Source organism: Xyrauchen texanus, unplaced genomic scaffold (genome assembly GCF_025860055.1).
Source record: "Xyrauchen texanus isolate HMW12.3.18 unplaced genomic scaffold, RBS_HiC_50CHRs HiC_scaffold_105, whole genome shotgun sequence".
NCBI classification, from domain to species: domain Eukaryota; kingdom Metazoa; phylum Chordata; class Actinopteri; order Cypriniformes; family Catostomidae; genus Xyrauchen; species Xyrauchen texanus.
In genome coordinates this window covers 60,627-75,000 of record NW_026265377.1, presented here as the reverse complement: position 1 = coordinate 75,000, position 14,374 = coordinate 60,627, and the positions used below count along the sequence as shown (strand labels likewise).

Here is a 14,374-nt window from a genome sequence, read left to right as displayed (position 1 = left end):
ATGTTGGAAATATACACTTATCAGAATAGTTATATTACACTTTAGTCTATTTCAGTTAAAGCCATTTCAGTTATAAAGCTGTCTCATGTAATTTCTCCTTTAATTCTATAATATAACCACTAGGTGGAGTTCTAAGCCTATTTTCTGTATTCTCGTTGTTTTAACGTATGAAGAAGACTTGTACATGTTGTTGAGAACGCAGTAAAGTGTGACGCATATTTCGTTTTGTGAGTTTTATGAGTACTCCGAGTCTTTAATAAAACCAACACATGAAACATATGTCTAAAGAAAGTAGGGATGGGCTGATCGATCCGAACGTATCAAAACGTCCGAGAATGATGATCAAATTTCAAAATGCTTTGAAATCACACTCTTATTTTTATTGTAAACCTGTGATAAAACATCGATGCTTGTGTTTTACATTTTTAAGAAAACAAAAAAATGGCAGCAAACAACCACTTTTATAATTATTGTTTTGCGATCTTTGCGATTGATTTTCTTTCTGATTAATTTTCTGATAAATCTACCATTTGTTGTTGAAATGACGTAGTTCCAACGGGAGCGCGAAGTGGAGGGCGGGTCCACCTTCTTCATGTAGCCAATCAGATGAGCTAATCGCTAACTCTCGATTTACTCTTATCTGATTGGTTTAAAAACACGCCAGTCACCAGAACACATCTTTAACATAATTTGGCTCAGACCCGTTCTCGTTGCTGCAATGGTACTTTTAATAATGCACACGTTGCATGTTAAATAATAAATAAATAAAAGAACAAATGAATAAATAATTGAATAAATAAACCATGATTACTTAAGGTTACAAATACACACACACACACACACTCCATCATTGCAATCTTGACATCGCAGCCTGTTCATTATAGCCGCAATAAAATATAATAATAAAATAGTAAACCTAACATATAAAAATTACTCTGTTTAAATTAGGGCTGGGCGATAAAACGATCTCGATATGGCATCGCGATAATATTTATTTAGACTACGATGATAAACTTTTGACATGTTTACTCGATATGGATAGACCTAACAGCCTATTACAAAGCAGAAATAAACGGACAACAGCCAGTCAGAACGCAGATTTTGGCTTGTGCGTCTAAGTACACGCCCATTTGCTAGCAGAGCACTGTTTGAGCTACCGGCAGTGAAGAAAGTGAGTGTAAAGAAAAAATGAGTGGAAACGACGAACTCGAACTATCTTCCAAAGCTGAGGAAATTGTTGACAAAAAAGGTAACAAGACGTCAATTATATGGAAGTGGTTTGGATATCTGAAAAGCGACGACGCGCAAATAAAGACGGTCTGCGAAATATGCCGTCGGTCGGTGATAACCAAAACGGGAAACACAAATAAAACCTTTTCGGTCACCTGAAAAGGTACCATCCCAGCGACCACACCGCGAGTATGAAAATGCGGGCCCATGTTAATGTTAAAAACGGTGCTTTATTTATTTATGTACCGTACAAAAACGGTACATAAATAACATTTGTATGTGTTCTAAACAAAAGACACAGTTTGTACTGAATGTCAGCTTGTTTATTTGGCTCAAGATAAGGATTTATTAAGTCCACATGTCATGCAAACAAGAAATGCTTCTAACTAGGTCGAGAGCTGTCGTTGCGAATGTTCGTTGGAGCTCTACAGCACACATCTTCTTCTCGACAGTCAAAGCGAGGTTACGTTATTGCCCATCGTGCACAGCAACCCTAAAGGCACGGGGGTGGCGGTGCCACCGGCTTGGGCCCGTCATGGCTGCTCGCAGCTTTAATTATTATTATTATTATTAGGGCCCAAGCACAAAGTGCGTAGGACCCTATTGTTTTCGTTAGGATTATTATTATTATTATTAGGGCCCAAGCACAAAGTGCGTAGGACCCTATTGTTTTCATTAGGATTATTATTATTATTATTATTATTATTAGGGCCCAAGCACAAAGTGCGTAGGACCCTATTGTTTTCGTTAGGATTATTATTATTATTAGGGCAGAAGCACAAAGTGCGTAGGACCCTATTGTTTTCATTAGGATTATTATTATTATTATTATTTATTTATTTTTTACGACTATTGGGGCACTTTTGGGGCTCTTAACGTGCTCAAAAACTCTTGAAACTTTACACACGGGTCAGAACCCGCGGCTGTCAGGGCCGGGCTGAAGCTGGTACCCGGGCGTGGCAGGGGGGCTCGACAGCGCCCCCTGGAATAGGGTCCGAAAACTTGGTCTATAACTCAAACACGCTTGCATGTAATAATATGAAACTCGATGCACGTATAGATCTCATCGTTTCATATATCCTTCATACTTTTACTTTTTAACCCAGGCCAACAGGAAACCGTCTATTTAGGGTTGTTTGAAAAACGCACGCAATGGAATTTGGAATACTCCTCCCAGAGAATTCCACCAATCGCCACCAAACTCGGTCAGCATGATGTCAAGACATTGAGCATGAAAAATTACCGGCAGATTTTTGATATCTCTAACGGTTTGGCCGTGGCGAGGAAACGAAATGATGGCGCTGAAAAGAGAAACAGGAAGTGTGTTATAACTTCTGCATACATTAATTGATCTCCATGAAACCGCAGCAGCGTGATCGCTGGAAGAAGCCAATCGCATGGATGTGACTATTGTCAGTCAAAGTTATAGCGCCACCAACTGGCAGAAGGAAGTGTGTCACTTTCAAAATGCTTTGAAATCACCCACTTATTTTTACCCGATTTACTTAAAACTTTAGGTGTATAATGTAAACACACGGCAGATGTAGACATGTGAAAGGATTATTGATATCTTCGATACTGTCGCCGCGACAACGCTTCAAACTCGAATATTCTTTTTGATGCTTTTGAGACTTAGCATACTTGAAATTGCATGAAACTCGACAGACACATCACATTTATTAGCCAGTACACATGTGCAAAGTTTCAGAAACGGGCGTGGTGCAGGGGCTCAGTAGCGCCACCTTTTGACAAAAGTGGGGGTTGCTTTACACTTTGACCCACAGTCACAAAACTCAAGATTTTTATTGTTCTCATCGAGCCGGACAACTTTCTAATTTACAGTCATTAGCTCAGACCAACAGAAAGTCAGATATTTTGGTTTGAATGTGGATGTTTTGGAGAATTTTCTCTGCCTCTCTCACTGACCCTACGTCTCTCTGTGTCTGGGGGAGGGGGTGATTTGGCTGTTGAATGAGAATGCTTTTATTTTTGTTTTTCAAGGTTTTGGGGCCCTTAACGTGCTCGAAAACTCTTGAAACTTTGCACACGGGTCGGAACCCGCGGCCATCAGGGCCGGGCCGAAGATGGTACCCGGGCGTGGCAGGGGGGCTCGACAGCGCCCCCTGGAATGGGATTCGAACACTTGTCCGTATATCAAACATGCTTGCATGTAATAATATGAAACTCGGTACACTTGTAGATCTCATCGGGCCGAACAACTTTCGTGCTCTAAGTTTTACGCCAGCTCAACAGGAAGTCGTCTATTATGGGTTGTTTGGAAACACGTGCTCTGGAAATATATATTTTCCTCCTAGAGAATGAATCCAATCGCCACCAAACTCGGTCGGCATGAAGTCAAGACATTGAGGATGCTAAATTCCGGACGGATTTTTGATATCTCGAACGGTTTGGCCGTGGCGAGGAAATTGATTTATGACTAAAAAAGGACACATGAAGTGTGTTATAACTTAGTTAGTTCTATCTACAGTTACAAAACTCGGCGTGTATATTGTTCTCGTCAAGCCGAACAACTTTCTAATTTACAGTCATTAGCGCCGACCAACAGAAAGTCAGATATTGTGGTTTGAATGTGGATTTCTTAAAATTTTTCTCTTTCTGAGTGACCCCTCCTCCTCCCTTTCTGTGTTTTTTCTCTCAGTGTCTCTCTGTCTGACAGACAGAATGGGCCTGCCAAATTTTTTTTTGTGTGTGTGTGTGTGAGGAGGGGGGGGGGTTCTCTGTTGGGTTTAGATTTTAAATTCTGGGACTTTTGGGGCCCTTAACATGCTCGAAAACTCTTGAAACTTTGCACACAGGTCAGAACCCGCGGCCATCAGGGCCGGGCTGAATCTGGTACCCGGGCGTGGCAGGGGGCTCGACAGCGACACCTGGAATGGGATTCAAACACTTGTCCATATATCAAACATGCTTGCATGTAATAATATGAAACTCGGAACACTTCTAGATCTCGTCGGGCCGAACAACTTTCTAATTTACAGTCATTAGCTCAGACCAACAGAAAGTCAGATATTTTGGTTTGAATGTGGAACACATTTCAAATTAACTTTGAAGCTCCAAAAGCACATCAAAAGTAACATAAAAGAAGGGAGTGTGTTATAACTTCTGCATACATTAACTGATCTCGATGAAACTTCAGCAGTGTGTTTGCGGGAAGAGGCCGGTCGCATGGATGTGACTACTGTGAGTCAAAGTTATAGCGCCACCAACTGGCAGAAGGAAGTGTGTCACTTTCAAAATGCTTTGAAATCACCCTCTTATGTCTCAAGTGAACAAACAGACCAACAGAAAATCAGATATTTTGGTTTGAATGTGGAACACATTTCAAATTAACTTTGAAGCTCCAAAAGCACATCAAAAGTAACATAAAAGAAGGGAGTGTGTTATAACTTCTGCATACATTAACTGATCTCGATGAAACTTCAGCAGTGTGTTTGCGGGAAGAGGCCGGTCGCATGGATGTGACTACTGTGAGTCAAAGTTATAGCGCCACCAACTGGCAGAAGGGAGTGTGTCACTTTCAAAATGCTTTTAAATCACCCTCTTATGTCTCAAGTGAACAAACAGACCAACAGAAAGTCAGATATTTTGGTTTGAATGTGGAACACATTGCAAATGAACTTTGAAGCTCCAAAAAGCACATAAAGGCAGCATAAAAGCAAGGAAGTGTGTTATAACCTCTGCATACATTAACTGATCTCGATGAAACTTCAGCAGTGTGTCACATGGATGTGACTATTGTGAGACAAAGTTATAGCGCCACCAACTGGCAGAAGGGAGTGTGTCACTTTCAAAATGCTTTTAAATCACCCTCTTATGTCTCAAGTGAACAAACAGACCAACAGAAAGTCAGATATTTTGGTTTGAATGTGGAACACATTGCAAATGAACTTTGAAACTCCAAAAAGCACATAAAGGCAGCATAAAAGCAAGGAAGTGTGTTATAACTTCTGCATACATTAACTGATCTCGATGAAACTTCAGCAGTGCGTAAATTATAATTACATTAATAAACCTGAACAGACACCTCCGGATAAATACTGGCCTTCTGGATTAACACGTTTAAGTGCTGCGAAAGATATTGACCTATGACATCAAAAATTATTCTACATTTGAATTACCTCATAGATGTGACTATTGTGGTTCACGGTCCTAGGCACTGTCCCTGTCTCAAATGGCACACTTCATATGAATTTTCAGTCTTGTGTACTTATTTCGTGTGTCCATTAACTCCATGAGACCGTAGGGTGTCTCATTTTTCATTTTAGGTATCGGAAGGGTGCTCACACATACTTTGTGGTTGATATGTGCCCTCCATGCGAACTTTTGCAGAGCCCACGCTGATGCGAGCTCTACAGCACACGTCTTCTCGACGGTCAAAGCGAGGTTACGTTATTGCCCATCGTGCACAGCGACCCTAAAGGCATGGGGGTGGCGGTGCCACCGGCTTGGGCCCGCCATCGCTGCTCGCAGCTATTTACGACTATTGGGGCACTTTTGGGGCTCTTAACGTGCTCAAAAACTCTTGAAACTTTGCACATGGGTCAGAACCCGCGGCCATCAGGGCCGGGCTGAAGCTGGTACCCGGGCGTGGCAGGGGGGCTCGACAGCGCCCCCTGGAACAGGGTCCGAAAACTTGGTCTATAACTCAAACACGCTTGCATGTAATAATATGAAACTCGGTGCACGTATAGATCTCATCGTTTCATATATCCTTCATACTTTTACTTTTTACCCCAGACCAACAGGAAACCGTCTATTTAGGGTTGTTTGAAAACGCACGCAATGGAATTTGGAATACTCCTCCCAGAGAATTCCACCAATCGCCACCAAACTCGGCCAGTATGATGTCAAGACATTGAGCATGAAAAATTGCCGGCAGATTTTTGATATCTCTAACGGTTTGGCCGTGGCGAGAAACGAAATGATGGCGCGAAAAGAGAAACAGGAAGTGTGTTATAACTTCTGCATACATTAATTGATCTCCATGAAACCGCAGCAGCGTGATCGCTGGAAGAAGCCGATCGCATGGATGTGACTATTGTCAGTCAAAGTTATAGCGCCACCAACTGGCAGAAGGAAGTGTGTCACTTTCAAAATGCTTTGAAATCACCCACTTATTTTTACCCGATTTACTTAAAACTTTAGGTGTATAATGTAAACACACGGCAGATGTAGACATGTGAAAGGATTATTGATATCTTCGATACTGTCGCCGCGGCAACGCTTCAAACTCGAATATTCTTTTTGATGCTTTTGAGACTCTTAACATACTTGAAATTGCATGAAACTCGACAGACACATCACATTTATTAGCCAGTACACATGTGCAAAGTTTCAGAAACGGGCGTGGTGCAGGGGCTCAGTAGCGCCACCTTTTGACAAAAGTGGGGGGGTTGCTTTACACTTTGACCCACAGTCACAAAACTCAGGAATTATATTGTTCTCATCGAGCCGGAAAACTTTCTAATTTACAGTCATTAGCTCAGACCAACAGAAAGTCAGATATTGTGGTTTGAATGTGGATGTTTTGGAGAATTTTCTCTCCTCTCTCACTGACCCTACGTCTCTCTGTGTCTGGGGGAGGGTGCTGATTTTGCTGAGGAGTGAAAATGCTTTTATTTTTGTTTTTCAAGGTTTTGGGGCCCTTAACGTGCTCGAAAACTCTTGAAACTTTGCACACGGGTCGGAACCCGCGGCCATCAGGGTCGGACCGAAGATGGTACCGGGCGTGGCAGGGGGCTCGACAGCGCCCCTGGAATGGGATTCAAACACTTGTCCATATATCAAACATGCTTGCATGTAATGATATGAAACTCGGTACACTTGTAGGTCTCGTCGGGCCGAACAACTTTCGTGCTCTAAGTTTTACGCCAGCCCAACAGGAAGTCGGCTATTATGGGTTGTTTGGAAACACGTGCTCTGGAATTATATATATTCCGCCTAGAGAATGAATCCAATCGCCACCAAACTCGGTCGGCATGAAGTCAAGACATTGAGGATGCTACATTCGGACGGATTTTTGATATCTCGAACGGTTTGGCCGTGGCGAGGAAATTGATTTATGACTAAAAAGGACACATGAAGTGTGTTATAACTTAGTTAGTTCTATCTACAGTTACAAAACTCGGCGTGTATATTGTTCTCGTCGAGCCGAACAACTTTCTAATTTACAGTCATTAGCTCCGACCAACAGAAAGTCAGATATTGTGGTTTGAATGTGGATTTCTTAAAATTTTCTCTTTCTGAGTGACCCCTCCTCCTCCCTTTCTGTGTTTTTTCTCTCAGTGTCTCTCTGTCTGACAGACAGAATGGGCCTGCCAAATTTTTTTTGTGTGTGTGTGTGTGTGTGTGGGAGGGGAGGGGGGTTCTCTGTTGGGTTTAGATTTGCTTTTTGATTGTTTGATTGTTTTTCAAGGTTTCTGGGACTTTTGGGGCCCTTAACATGCTCGAAAACTCTTGAAACTTTGCACACAGGTCAGAACCCGCGGCCATCAGGGCCGGGCTGAATCTGGTACCGGGCGTGGCAGAGGGCTCGACAGCGACACCTGGAATGGGATTCAAACACTTGTCCATATATCAAACATGCTTGCATGTAATAATATGAAACTTCGAACACTTCTAGATCTCGTCGGGCCGAACAACTTTCTAATTTACAGTCATTAGCTCAGACCAACAGAAAGTCAGATATTTTGGTTTGAATGTGGAACACATTTCAAATTAACTTTGAAGCTCCAAAAGCACATAAAAAGTAACATAAAAGAAGGGAGTGTGTTATAACTTCTGCATACATTAACTGATCTCGATGAAACTTCAGCAGTGTGTTTATGGGAAGAGGCCGGTCGCATGGATGTGACTACTGTGAGTCAAAGTTATAGCGCCACCAACTGGCAGAAGGAAGTGTGTCACTTTCAAAATGCTTTGAAATCACCCTCTTATGTCTCAAGTGAACAAACAGACCAACAGAAAATCAGATATTTTGGTTTGAATGTGGAACACATTTCAAATTAACTTTGAAGCTCCAAAAGCACATCAAAAGTAACATAAAAGAAGGGAGTGTGTTATAACTTCTGCATACATTAACTGATCTCGATGAAACTTCAGCAGTGTGTTTGATGGAAGAGGCCGGTCGCATGGATGTGACTACTGTGAGTCAAAGTTATAGCGACACCAACTGGCAGAAGGAAGTGTGTCACTTTCAAAATGCTTTGAAATCACCCTCTTATGTCTCAAGTGATCAAACAGACCAACAGAAAATCAGATATTTTGGTTTGAATGTGGAACACATTGCAAATGAACTTTGAAGCTCCAAAAAGCACATAAAGGCAGCATAAAAGCAAGGAAGTGTGTTATAACTTCTGCATACATTAACTGATCTCGATGAAACTTCAGCAGTGTGTCACATGGATGTGACTATTGTGAGACAAAGTTATAGCGCCACCAACTGGCAGAAGGGAGTGTGTCACTTTCAAAATGCTTTTAAATCACCCTCTTATGTCTCAAGTGAACAAACAGACCAACAGAAAGTCAGATATTTTGGTTTGAATGTGGAACACATTGCAAATGAACTTTGAAGCTCCAAAAAGCACATAAAGGCAGCATAAAAGCAAGGAAGTGTGTTATAACTTCTGCATACATTAACTGATCTCGATGAAACTTCAGCAGTGCGTAAATTATAATTACATTAATAAACCTGAACAGAGACCTCCGGATAAATACTGGCCTTCTGGATTAACACGTTTAAGTGCTGCAAAAGATATTGACCTATGACATCAAAAATTATTCTACATTTTAATTACCTCATAGATGTGACTATTGTGGTTCACGGTCCTAGGCACTGTCCCTGTCTCAAATGGCACACTTCATATGAATTTTCAGTCTTGTGTACTTATTTCGTGTGTCCATTAACTCCATGAAACCGTAGGGTGTCTCATTTTTCATTTTAGGTATCGGAAGGGTGCTCACGCATACTTTGTGTTTGATATGTGCCCTCCATGCGAACTTTTGCAGAGCCCACACTGATGCGAGCTCTACAGCACACGTCTTCTCGACGGTCAAAGCGAGGTTACGTTATTGCCCATCGTGGCACAGCGACCCTAAAGGCACGGGGTGGCGGTGCCACCGCTTGGGCTCGCCATCGCTGCTCGCAGCTATATTTATTATTATTATTATTTTTTTTTTTTACGACTTACGGGGCACTTTTGGGGCTCTTAACATGCTCAAAAACTCTTGAAACTTTGCACACGGGTCAGAACCTGCGGTCATTAGGGCCGGGCTGAAGCTGGTACCGGGCGTGGCAGGGGCTCGACAGCCCCCTGGAACAGGGTCCGAAAACTTGGTCTATAACTCAAACACGCTTGCATGTAATAATATGAAACTGGGTACACATATAGATCTCATCGTTTCATATATCCTTAATACTTTTACTTTTTACCACAGACCAACAGGAAACCGTCTATTTAGGGTTGTTTGAAAAACGCACGCAATGGAATTTGGAATACTCCTCCCAAAGAATTCCACCAATCGCCACCAAACTTGGTCAGCATGATGTCAAGACATTGAGCATGAAAAATTGCCGGCAGATTTTTGATATATCTAACAGTTTGGCCGTGGCGAGGAAACGAAATGATGGCGAGAAACGAGAAACAGTCAGAGTGTTATAAGTTCTGCATACATTAATTGATCTCGATGAAACTTCAGCGGTGTGTTCGCTGTAAGAGGCCGATCGCATGGATGTGACTATTGTGAGTCAAAGTTATAGCGCCACCAACTGGCAGAAGGAAGTGTGTCACTTTCAAAATGCTTTAAAATCACCCACTTATTGTTACACGATTTACTTCAAACTTTATGTGTATAATGTAAACACCCGGCAGATGTAGACGTGTGAAAGGATTATTGATATCTTAAATACTGCTGTTGTGGCAGCTCTTCAAACTTGAATTTTCTTTTTGATGCCTGGTGCAGGGGCTCAGTAGCGCCACCTTCAGACAAAAGTGGGGTATTGGTTTCATACTTTGACCTAGAGTCAGATATTTTGGTTTGAATGTGGAACACATTGCAAATGAACTTTGAAGCTCCAAAAAGCACACAAAGGAAGCATAAAAGCAAGGAAGTGTGTTATAACTTTTGCATATATTAACTGATCTCGATGAAACTTCAGCAGTGTGTCACATGGATGTGACTACTGTGAGTCAAAGTTATAGCGCCACCAACTGGCAGAAGGAAGTGTGTCACTTTCAAAATGCTTTGAAGTCACCCCTTATGTCTCAATTGAACAAACAGTTGATAAAGAAATCGGGTATCAATATATTGAATTATGAATTATTGCAGTGATCAACTTTAATGTCCGGTTAAGATGAAAATAAACTATTGCTCTGTCTAAGCCATTATCTTTCTGAAACACGTCACAAAAACTTACAGAAACTGATAACACAAACATGATGTTGGAAATATACACTTATCAGAATAGTTATATTAAACTTTAGTCTATTTCAGTTAAAGCCATTTCAGTTATAAAGCTGTCTCATGTAATTTCTCCTTTAATTCTATAATATAACCACTAGGTGGAGTTCTAAGCCTATTTTCTGTATTCTCGTTGTTTTAACGTATGAAGAAGACTTGTACATGTTGTTGAGAACGCAGTAAAGTGTGACGCATATTTCGTTCTGTGAGTTTTATGAGTACTCCGAGTCTTTATTAAAACCAACACATGAAACATATGTCTAAAGAAAGTAGGGATGGGCTGATCGATCCGAACGTATCAAAACGTCCGAGAATGATGATCAAATTTCAAAATGCTTTGAAATCACACTCTTATTTTTATTGTAAACCTGTGATAAAACATATATGCTTGTGTTTTACATTTTTAAGAAAACAAAAAAAAAATGGCAGCAAACAACCACTTTTATAATTATTGTTTTGCGATCTTTGCGATTGATTTTCTTTCTGATTAATTTTCTGATAAATCTACCATTTGTTGTTGAAATTACGTAGTTCCAACGGGAGTGCGAAGTGGAGGGCGGGTCCACCTTCTTCATGTAGCCAATCAGATGAGCTAATCGCTAACTCTTGATTTACTCTTATCTGATTGGTTTAAAAACACGCCAGTCACCAGAACACATCTTTAACATAATTTGGCTCAGACCCGTTCTCGTTGCTGCAATGGTACTTTTAATAATGCACACATGCATGTTAAATAATAAATAAATAAAAGAACAAATGAATAAATAAATGAATAAATAAACCATGATTACTTAAGGTTACAAATACACACACACACACTTCATCATTGCAATCTTGACATCGCAGCCTGTTCATTATAGCCGCAATAAAATATAATAACAAAACTAGTAAACCTAACATATAAAAATTACTCTGTTTAAATTAGGGCTGGGCGATAAAACGATCTCGATATGGCATCGCGATAATATTTATTTAGACTACGATGATAAACTTTTGACATGTTTACTCGATATGGATAGACCTAACAGCCTATTACAAAGCAGAAATAAACGGACAACAGCCAGTCAGAACGCAGATTTTGGCTTGTGCGTCTAAGTACACGCCCATTTGCTAGCAGAGCACTGTTTGAGCTACCGGCAGTGAAGAAAGTGAGTGTAAAGAAAAAATGAGTGGAAACAACGAACTCGAACTATCTTCCAAAGCTGAGGAAATTGTTGACAAAAAAGGTAACAAGACGTCAATTATATGGAAGTGGTTTGGATATCTGAAAAGCGACGACGCGCAAATAAAGACGGTCTCGCGAAATATGCCGTCGGTCGGTGATAACCAAGACGGGAAACACAAATAAAACCTTTTCGGTCACCTGAAAAGGTACCATCCCAGCGACCACACCGAGAGTATGAAAATGCGGGCCCATGTTAATGTTACTCCGTCCAAAAGTTTTGCAGACTAGTCTTTCTGGCAAAAAACCTATAATAGGGTAATTAGGGTTACATGAGCACTACCTAAAAGGTGTAGCATAGTGACTGGTTTACAATGTTTACATTTTGCACTTTTTACTCAGATTGCTACCTCTAAAACATTTGAGATATTTAAAACCAGTACACAATTAATATTTTATTTATCTGACAGTTAAGTACTTAAATCTGCCAGGGACTTTGTGGTTCACTTGTTTACATTTGTTGTCTTGGTTGTACCTCTGCAAACATTTTGAAATGTTTGCTGCCCTGCCAAAGAAATTTGATGTGATAGTACTGTAGTCACAGCTTTTAGTTTGATATTTTATAATCAGTTACAAGGCAAGCTAACTTGCATTGTTTTGTCAAGGCAGATAAAGCATGTTTGCTAAAAGTAAAATGTTAACATTTAGATTTAAAGTTTATCAATATTCTTTTATAACAAAATATATTCTCAACCAATCCATGTTTGCACAGTTAAATGTTTGCATTGTTATTTATTTATGTTAATAAACTATATAGTTCAACTATTGAACCTTCTGGTTTCTTCAGGCATCATTATCAGTATACTTTTCAAACGGGCAGCATTATTAAATTATATATCGTAACAAATATCGATATCGATCAATATGGAAAAAAATATCGTGATAATATATTTTGCCATATCACCCAGCCCTAGTTTAAATAGTCAGTAGTACAATTCGTATCATTCACAGTAAGCACCGCTCCACTGTGATGTTTCCAAGCATATTTTTAGCATGTAAAGCGGATGATTTTCTACGTCGGTATTGGAGCGTGAGTAAAGTACAAAGCCTATAATAAAGAATAGTTTAGCATCCAAATACATCGCAAATGTAAAAACATTTTGATTGTAAAGAGAGCGTTTTTTTATTCGTGTTCTGTTCTGAATATCATTCAATTTCAAGGATTTGTTGTGGAATGTTTTGAGAGTATCATCAAATAAGAATAATTCTCTCGTTTTAGTGATTCCCTAGTTATTTTTTTTATAATTCTAATCTGGTAAGGCAAGTAATATTCTCTGTGTCTTTATATAAATAAACCAAAACAAAAAAGTTTGAGAACCGCTGCTTTATGGCACGCTTTGGATTGTGGTCAGCACAGAAAACAGCGCATCGATTCTTAAATGGTTTGAAAGTTATATTGAAATGCTTACAAAGGAATGGATAAGAGGAATCGACATTTTTATTTAAAAACAAGTCATCTGAAACCTGACATCAAGTAAGGTGAGGAACAACGAATTTCACACACTTGGAAAATGCTTTTTATTTGAATGAGTGAATGTGGCTCTTAAAAGAGCCATTGTTGCTGCCCTTAAAAGGACATTTGTTGCTTCATCTTCTGAGTTCCACCTGCAGAGCTTCTCGGAGGTTGCTCGGCAGAAGCTGGTTTCCCTCTGGTCTCAGGTGGACTCCGTCTCTGCACAGATGGAACAAGCCGATGTTTCTGTGGTGAATGCAGCGCATCTGCCTCTCTGCCAAGAAGCCAGACATGGCGCCGTTGATCCACCGCCGGCTTCGTTCAATGCCATAGCCAGTCCTGCCAGTCTGTCCTCTCCAATTTAGACGGGGTAAAATGCCAGAAAACACCAGCCTGGTTCTGGGAAACATTTGTAAGACTTCGGTCAGGTCACTCTTTATTTCCGAAGAAAATCGAGGCGGTTGCGCCCACCCGACACAAACTGTTCCCTCCCAGGTGAATAATGAGAATATCTGGAGCTGTAGCTTTGGCCCTGAGAGAGCGCAGAGCTGGAAACAGCTGCTCCCAGAGTCTGCCTCCTCTGCCGTCCCAGGTGATCTCACACTGAAGACCGAGGTTTCCGCCCAGGCGCTGCTCACAGAAGCGAGTATGCAGTGTGCGGATGATGGAACTGCCGACGATCCAAACACGTGAAGCCATCTCAAAGACGAGTGAGGGAATGTGATTTACAACCGGTATTTATGAGTGTTGCACGCTTGGTTCCTAAAGGTGTTACAGGCCCCACCCATTTCCAGATTCAATAATCGGCTCGTTCTTACATAGTAGAGCACGCTCAGCACATGCGCAGTCTTCAAAAACGGTGCTTTATTTATTTATGTACTGTACAAAAACGGTACATAAATAACATTTGTATGTGTTCTAAACAAAAGACACAGGTTGTACTGAATGTCAGCTTGTTTCTTTGGCTCAAGATAAGGATTTATTAAGTC

At 40.7% G+C, this 14,374-nt stretch overlaps 1 long non-coding RNA gene across 2 annotated transcripts in view; it reads left to right on the top strand.

Moving 5' to 3' along the window:
* Positions 1-1,054: 1,054 nt before the first annotated feature.
* LOC127641551 (uncharacterized) overlaps positions 1,055-14,374 on the top strand; it is a 55,593-nt gene continuing 42,273 nt past the window's right edge. The window contains exon 1 of one of the 2 annotated variants that reach the window (XR_007970187.1): positions 1,055-1,249. This is a non-coding gene — a long non-coding RNA (uncharacterized LOC127641551). Of the gene's footprint in view, positions 1,250-11,902; positions 11,937-14,374 lie in introns of those variants that run through there. The other variant, XR_007970189.1, reaches the window with a different exon arrangement.